This window comes from Taeniopygia guttata, chromosome 6 (genome assembly GCF_048771995.1).
Source record: "Taeniopygia guttata chromosome 6, bTaeGut7.mat, whole genome shotgun sequence".
NCBI lineage: Eukaryota > Metazoa > Chordata > Aves > Passeriformes > Estrildidae > Taeniopygia > Taeniopygia guttata.
Genome location: NC_133031.1, coordinates 18,212,130 through 18,220,135, shown reverse-complemented (window position 1 = coordinate 18,220,135; position 8,006 = coordinate 18,212,130). Strand labels below are relative to the sequence as shown.

The 8,006-nt window shown below is 51.1% G+C and overlaps 1 long non-coding RNA gene across 1 annotated transcript; it reads right to left on the bottom strand.

Annotated features, from left to right (window-relative positions):
- Positions 1-5,743: 5,743 nt before the first annotated feature.
- On the bottom strand, positions 5,744-7,706 carry LOC140684484 (uncharacterized). Its single transcript, XR_012056806.1, has 2 exons — positions 6,869-7,706; positions 5,744-6,343 (listed from the first exon to the last, which is right to left on the bottom strand). It is a non-coding gene; the product is annotated as an uncharacterized lncRNA (long non-coding RNA).
- Positions 7,707-8,006: the final 300 nt, after the last annotated feature.

Sequence of the window (8,006 nt, the reverse complement as noted above, 5' to 3'; positions counted from 1 at the left end):
TTACATCCAAAGAGATTTATTTCATTAGAAGTCGGAGTGCATTTTCTGAACATGTACCTCTTATAGATGCATCTCAGACTACTCAGCAAAACAAACAGCTAGGACTTGGGCACCTCCAGCCCAGCTGAGGTCAACAGAAAGCAGAGAGCCAGTCGAGCTCGACTGACTGACACCAGCAGCACTTGCTCCAAAGCTGCTGCTGCTCTGTGGAGCATCTCAATCAACCCACAGACAGAAATACGGAAGAAGAGGGAAAATAAGTGCCTAACTTTCCCTTCTGGTGGGCAGCCCTGAGAAGGCCTCCTGCTCACACCTGCAGCACAGCCAGCTTCCAGGCTGTCAGCAGAATACAGCAGCAAAAGAAGGGGTGGGGGGCAGAGGGACCAGAGCTGAACAGGCTAAAGCCCCCATCCCCGGTGAAGTGATCACCACCCCTGGCCCATCTCCAGCTCTGCCAGAGGCACACCCAAGGAGCACAGCAGGGGGCAGGGGCTGGAGACTCCCAAGGCATCACCCCTCCCCGAAAAGGGAAACTGAAATAAAAGGCAGAGGGAGCCTTGTGTGTGTTTTTATTATTATTATTTCTGATTAAAGAGGAATTCATTTCATCTTTGCCTCCTGCCAGGGGCTGAGGTGCCGCCATTGAGGTTAACGGTGCGGAAGAATACAAAAAAATTTCATTGAGGAGGATTATAAAAGTTACTAGCTGGAACATTAACAGAAGAGTAACTTGTAAAAAATGCAATATTACAATATTCACAAGGACGGTAGAGCGTGGTAAAGCTATAAAATTCAACATTAAAATCTTCTACAGCCTAGATAACCTAGTTAACAAACATTGTATTGGAACTACTTTTTTTCCGCGGTGCCGAGGTGCGCGGGGCCGGGGGCGGCGGGGCCGGGCCCGGGGCCGGGGCAGAGCCGCTCCGCGCTGCCGGTCCCCCGGCGAGCAGCGCATCTGCGGAGGGGATGCAGGGAGGCGTGGAGCCGGCGCGGCTCCAGCCCCTGATTCAGCACTGATGAACTTTATGTCATTAGCAAAGCGTGGGAAGTGATTTGTCTCATCCAAACCCGCAAACAGGAAGCACGGATTCGTGTCATTTGTCACCAGCACCTAGTGCCTACACAAATAACAGCCAATATCTTTCCCTGCGCCGATGGAATTCTACAAGGGAAAATAAACAAATAAATAAATAACAAAAAAACCCCAAACAAGCACACCAAAAAACCACAAAAAATCCCAAAAAGCAAAACAACCAAAGCCCAGTAAAAAAACAAACAAACAAAAATAAAAACCCCACTAAACTGGCAAGGATCAGATATTATTACTATTGCTATTATTATTACTATTATTATTATTACTAATATTCTGCTCCTAATAATGTTCCCATGCAAAGACATCAACCTCAAAGATAAACCGATGTCATTCTCCCAAAATCGGCAGAGAGTTTTAATCTTTAGAGTCTCCTACATCAGACAAAACTTATTTCTCTCGCAAGAAGTAGGTACGCGTTTCCCCTTGTTGTGTGTTATTTTAATGTCTTGTTTGACGCCGCATCCTTCTCCCCCCACCCCGTTCCCTCTGCGTCCTCGCTCCCTCTGTTCTGGGGCTGCGGAGTCGCGAGAAGCAGAGAGTGTGAAAGGGCCGGGAGAGAGGGAGAGGGAGCGAGAATTGCTCTGAGCGACTGCGGAGTGGAATTCAGTTCCCTGGGGAGTTAGCAGACAGTTTGTGGAGATGTTACTCCAGAGTTTCAGACTATGATAAATATGATAATTTGTATAAAATTTGAATGGGTTCTTGTTTTCAGGGAGAATGCCTCCGATGATGAATGTTCATGATTTTCAGATAGATGGCTGATAAAAAGTGTATTGAATTGTTGAAAGCGATTTTAATTTTAATTCTCTACCTGCAGATGTCTGATAATAATAATGTCTCCTAATAAAATAGGAAGGTGTCAGTTTAAGCAGCAGTATTTCGCTTCACTTCATCCTTCCCATCCCCTGACTGTGGCAACATTAACCTCTTCTTATAAAAAGGCACATAAAATTATTATAATTACAGAGTTATTAATTTTAAAAAGAGGGTTAGCAGGATTTTTTATTATTATTAATAGAGCTCGCAGAGAACCCCTGCAAGTAAATCCCCGTGTGAAATGATGGATCCGATTGCTAATTCTATTATTAGGTATTGCCTAGGAATTGCCTTTCGGGTTTTTAATTAGAGTAATTGAAACTGGAAGAGGCGGGGCTGATTATTTTTTATTTTTTCCCCTTTGTTATTATTTAAAAGTCATTGATAATGTTCCCTGCATTCAGATATCGTCTTCAGAAGGAGACTTACAACAAAGCAACAAAGGGAAAACAGACAGATCCGCGGATCTGGAGCTTGAAACTCCCAAGCCAGCAGTGTGCGTGTATTAGGTTAATTGGGTTTTGTGGGTCTGGGGGATCTCTGAGACTGTCCCCAACCCAGCTCTAACTGCCTCTGAGCTGGCCTGATATTCCAAGTGTGAGGAAGGAAAAAAAAAAAAAAAAAAAAAAAAAAAAGACCAAACAACAACAACAACTCTGGTAACATGAAATCAATGACCTGGCAGTTACACTCTAATTAGCGCCTCCTGCGAAGCAGCCCAAAGCCAGCCCAGGAAAACCGCACGCAGGCACCGCACGCCGGGGAGCGGAGGCGGGCGCGGCCTCGGCGGGCTGTGGCTCCCGGTGCCGGGGGCAGCCTGGCTCTCGGTGCTGGGATAGCCTGACTCCCGGTGCCGGGGGCAGCCTGGCTCCCGGTGCCGGACACAGCCTGGCTCCCGGCCGAGCCTTCCCGCCGCTCTCCCACCCGCGGCCGCGGCCGCCCCGCCGCTCGCCCACGCGCGGCGCGGAGAGCGCGGAGCTGGCTCGGCCGGGAAGCGGGGACCGGCCCCGCTCGGCTCCCTGTGGGGCAGCCGCCGAGAAGCCCCCGGCTTCGCTCTCGTTTGCCAGAGCTATTTTTCTCTCGCCCTGAAAAGAGCAGACAATATTGTCCATTCATCAGAAAGGCAGGAATTTGGTGCTTCTGGTTGACTCCGAGACGGGTAATTCAGGGAGAAATGAAAGCTGGATAAATGACTCGGTAGTGTGAATTAGTGCGGAGGGTGCAAGCCGCCTGGCAGAGAAGTGCGATTTTATAAACAACGGCATCATCTGGCAAAAGGGTAAAGAACTGCGCAGAGCTCACAGCTTTTCTAAAGCAACACATTGATATTTTATAAATAGAGAAGAGGGGGGGAGAGAGATATATGTGATATATGTTCATGAGCACAGGCTATGCAATCACAAGGGAACATTCCCGTTCTGATCCCCACACAGGTGCATCTCGCCACGTACTAAATGCTCCCTAGCTGTCTCCAAAAGAAATAGTTATATGCAATAAAGTATATATAAATTAAAGTCTCTTCATTTTGATATAAAGATTCGGGTTTATATTATACATTTCTTATATATTGCCACATATTCCTCTCCACAGACGAATCTATTTTGGGTATACGTGCGTAGTTGTGAACATAACATATACTTATAGTTACGCAGGGAATCTGAGAGTTGGCAATATGTCTAGCAACGAAAGCGCCGTTATATATATGGTTGCATAAAGGATCGTGTACAGTTACATTAAGTCCCATTAAGACAGTGAATGTCGGTCTGCACCGTTTCACACACGAAATTGCAATTACAAGTTCCTGACTAAAGAGCAGGAGGAAATTGTCAGAAGCTGGGGTGGTCCGGTCCCCCGGCCTGGTGTCGGCGACCTCCTTCCCACTGGGGTGCCATTGGACTTAGGAAACCGGAGATGGGGAAAGGTATTTATTCAGGGCAATTAGAAAGCAGGTACCGCTTCCAAAAAATGGAATTATTAAGGGGGAAAGGAGTCGAAATTATTGTTAAAAAATGCGCATAAACGAGTCTAACAAAGTAGGGAAGCAGAAGCATATTGGCGTGTAAGGTATCACACTGGAACTGCTTCCACTTCAAACCTCGGGATTAATCAAAGAAATCGGTGCGGCTGATGAGGAGTTATTCAGCAGCTGAGCTCTGGAAAACTGCATCCCTGCTTTCTTTATACATTTTATTATTTTCAATTGGTTTGAAAAATTAGAAGTGTTTAGAAAAAAGAAATACGCATTTCTTCTTCCAGCGGGCTGGAAAGCTTTGATTTTATCCCCCCCATCCCCTCTCTCATATCTTCCCTTTCTATTTTTTCTTCCTCTCAAGTTTGTGATGGGGACGGCAGGGAAGGATGCTTTTGAGAAAAAAAGTGAAGCACCTTTTTGGAGGGCACTGCTCTCTTTCGCCTCACCCTCAGCATTCCTAACTCCCGTTTTCACCGACAATGCCAGCCTGGAAGCCAGCAGCCCGGCGTTCTGTAACTCCCGACGCTAGGCAGGGAAGAGACAGATCAGGGCTCTTCCTGACAGTTTCTTTCCCTTCATTGTGCTTTTAAACCTCCCCCTGGCAGGGCTCGGCAAACGCTCCTTTGTCCGCTTAGGAGTGGCCGTGGCAGGGGGATGCGAGTGCTTCCTCTTTACATCGACATCCGTCGATGCCAAAACTTTCTTAGAAAACTTGGAGGAAGACTCGACTTCTGACAATCGGGTAGAGATGACAACTGCCAGAGATGCCCGTGGCCATTAGCTTTAACTTCCTCTGATTTCAAAACAGATGGGAAAACGCCTCTTTTCAGAATGGCCATCTCCTCCATCAAGTATTCTTCAGTGCAAATCTTTAATGCTGTTGAATCAGAACCTCTGTCTCTTGGCTAGTTCGCAAAGTTGACAAGCTAAAGGGACGGTGGGGAGCGAAAGTTACTGACACGAGTGAGTGGGACAAGGCAGGAGTGTGGCCGCACCCCTCCGTACTCACTCGCTGAGGTGGGGGTGTCACGCCTGGTCCTGTCCAGGCACATGGACCGCTCGGGAAATAATCCCCCGAGAGCGATTCCTATTGATCGCCGGGCGAAGAGCAGCGGATTGCTTCTGTCCCCTGACGGCCGACGACGTGTGACGGTGGAGGGTATAGGGCGGGGAGGGGACTGGGGGGGCGGGGGGGGGTGTTGGAAGGAGAGAGGGGAAGAGGGAGTTCTTGGGCCAATTTATCAGTTATTAAAGGACCCTTCGTGGACCTACAGAGCTCAGGGGCATTTCTCATCTCAACTCCAAATAGAAAAAAAAAATGTAGTCAGCTATCTTTAATCATTGACTCGAGGGCACATTTCACATCATCTCTCAAATCTGCATTTTTTATGAAGTGGCCAAAACGTGTGCTGTGTGCCTAATTTTCTCTCCCTTACAGGCGTTAAGAAGAGTAATGAGAAATCGGCTGGAAATTAACTTGCTGCTGCCCCTGCAGCCTTCTCCCCTCATGAGAGACTGGAACTTTTATCCCACTCACACACACTTTTATATCAACTGGTTCAGAGCCCGGGGGCTGCCGGGGTTCCGGGGCAAGGGGGGCAGGCGGAGGGAGCTGCCTGCAGCAGAGTTAGGAGACAAACCTGCAAAGTTCCCTTTTCTCTACACCTCCCAGACCATAACAGAGATTCTTGTCACAAGGACAATGGTTATGTTCCCGGGAAAAGGTGAAAGGCACACGAGTTACGTCTCCCCCGGCTTTTACTCTTCCACTCAGTGTTCCTCTCTCAAACCTACTCCAGCCCCCAAAATACTGAAAACTCAGCACGTTCAAGAGATCCGGGGAGCAGGGAGGCAGCGGATATAGGAGGATATTTATTTTCTATGCTTTAATGTACGGGAACACATTATCATTGTTGTCATTATTGTTCCTCTTATCATTACTAGTGCCTGGAGTATTGGAGTTTTCCACCGAGGTTTGGAGTTTTCCACCGACGTGGAGACGGCGTGTAAGGACAGGCTGGCTGGGAAGGGAGAACCACTGCTTCCTCATTTCTTGTACCTTGAGGTCTATTTTTTGTTGTTCCCGTAGCCCTTCCCCAACACTCGCCCCGCGCCCAGCAAGAGCCACGGAGCAAGGCAGCCGTGCCGCCGCCTGCTCCCTCCTCCATCCCGGAGAAAGCCGTGCCCGGGGTAAAGCAGGTTCTTCCCTTCCCTCGACGTGCCGGGAACTGTTGCTTCTGCGCACCGGCGCCTCCGAGGCAGCTGCGAGCCGCTCCTGCTGATGCCCCCGGGACCCCCGGGCTACCGAGGCTGGCCAGGGCTGGGGAACCGGAGTTGCCGCGTCCCCCACGGTGCGGAGGGGCCCGCGCCCGCTGCCGCCGGCCCGACGGGAGGCGCTTGCTTGGGGGGCAGCTGCTTCGCCTGCTCCGGGCCACTCGCAATGGAAACTGGAAGTGAACCTAAAAAAGAAAAGTGCGGCGGAAAATAATTCTTACAGCTCAAAACAGCGTAAAGCTGAGATTTAGGAGCTCCATAAAATGCCAATGGGGAAATCACCTCGGCACAGGCTGCCATGAATGTTTCAGCTTTTCTGTTCTAATTCTCATGTCTACCAAGTGTTTGACGTCTCTTAAAAACCTCTTTACTTATTTTCCTTTCTTTTCTTTTCCTTTTATCCTTTCCTCTCTTATCCTTTCTCTTCCTCTGCCCCCTCATTCACTTCTTTCCGTCCACAAACGCTAGAAAGGTGGGGGGTTGTTTTCCTCTTCTCATATTTTCTATTTTTTCGCCCATTCTGTTCATTTATCCACCCATCCATCCATCCATCCATCCATCCATCCCCCTTTCATCTTCAAATTAAACGTACCCTTCTTTATTCAGACCTTTTTCCCTAATATTGGTAAAGATCAATGTTTGTCTCTCTGTCTACCCTTTAATCTTGATTTTCATCTTCTCACTTAGTTCCATGCTTATTTTATTTTCACCTTCTTTTGCAGATTGGCATGGGGCGTGCTCTGCTGCCGCAGTCTCTCGTGGTTTTTACGTGATCTTCCATTTTCCCTTTCCTTTTCTCCAACTCTGGCAACGGCCAGGGGAAGCCCCCCGCCTACGTGTCCACTTCCCTCATTCCCATCCTAATCCACGCTGGGACTCTCCAGGTTCCCCAAACCGTCCAGATTCCCCTGGCCTGCGGATCCAGGCTGTTCCTAAGCACAGGGCGCCCGCAGGCCGTCTGGCTGCCGGGGCCCTTTCCTTGAGATAGAAACTTGTGTTGAACTACCTGGAGAAGGAATAAGAGATCATAGCGACGTCTCCCCAGCTCTAGGAAGGGCATTGCCACCCGTCCGCCCACAGCCCCGCGCAGGGGCTGAGGTAGCCCCGACTTCGCCGGGTTTTGCCAGCCACCCCCTCCAACGGGGCCCACCGGCCGGGGTCGTAGAAACATTCTAGGAAGCGCTTTTGAATATAAACGTCACCACAGGGCAGCGGGGGATTAGCAGCGCCCGGGGCCGGGGCCGGGGCAGCTCCCCCGGCTGGGCCGGCCCCGCCGATCTGCACTGCCCCCTCCGGCGGGGAGCGGGGCCGGGGCCGCCCTGCTGCTCCGAGCTGGGAGCCCCGAGCCAAGGAAGCCGCACCCTCCTCCCCGCTGCCCCGAGCAGCTGCAGGGGCTCCCGGCCCGATCTTGGCGGGGGACCTGGCTTCCCGCAGCCGGCCCGGTTTGGTGCCCCGGGGCGCCACCGGCACGCCCGCCCAGCCCGCTCGTCCCTGCGCCACGTCTCGGTCGGTAACTTCACGCCGAGGCCCCTGCACCGACTTTGCCTGGCGCAGCTGGCGTGGCTCCGTCCCTCCGCCCACCTCCCAGCCCCGCCAGCACCCGGACACCCCGCCGGAGACACCCGAAGGGCAAAGACAGCCCCTGCGGCTGCGTCCCGCGGGCGGCCGGGAGGGCTCCAACCCACGGCAGCCCTAACCCACCGCCCCTAGGCATTCACCCCACCCACCCCGAAGTTGTCGCAAACCCTTTCCCACTCCGCTGCCTTGACACCAGCTCAGCCACGGGAAAGGCAGCCTTTTCCCGTGCCAGTAGCAGCATCCCTGCAACTTTGGTAGCTCAAAGTACCC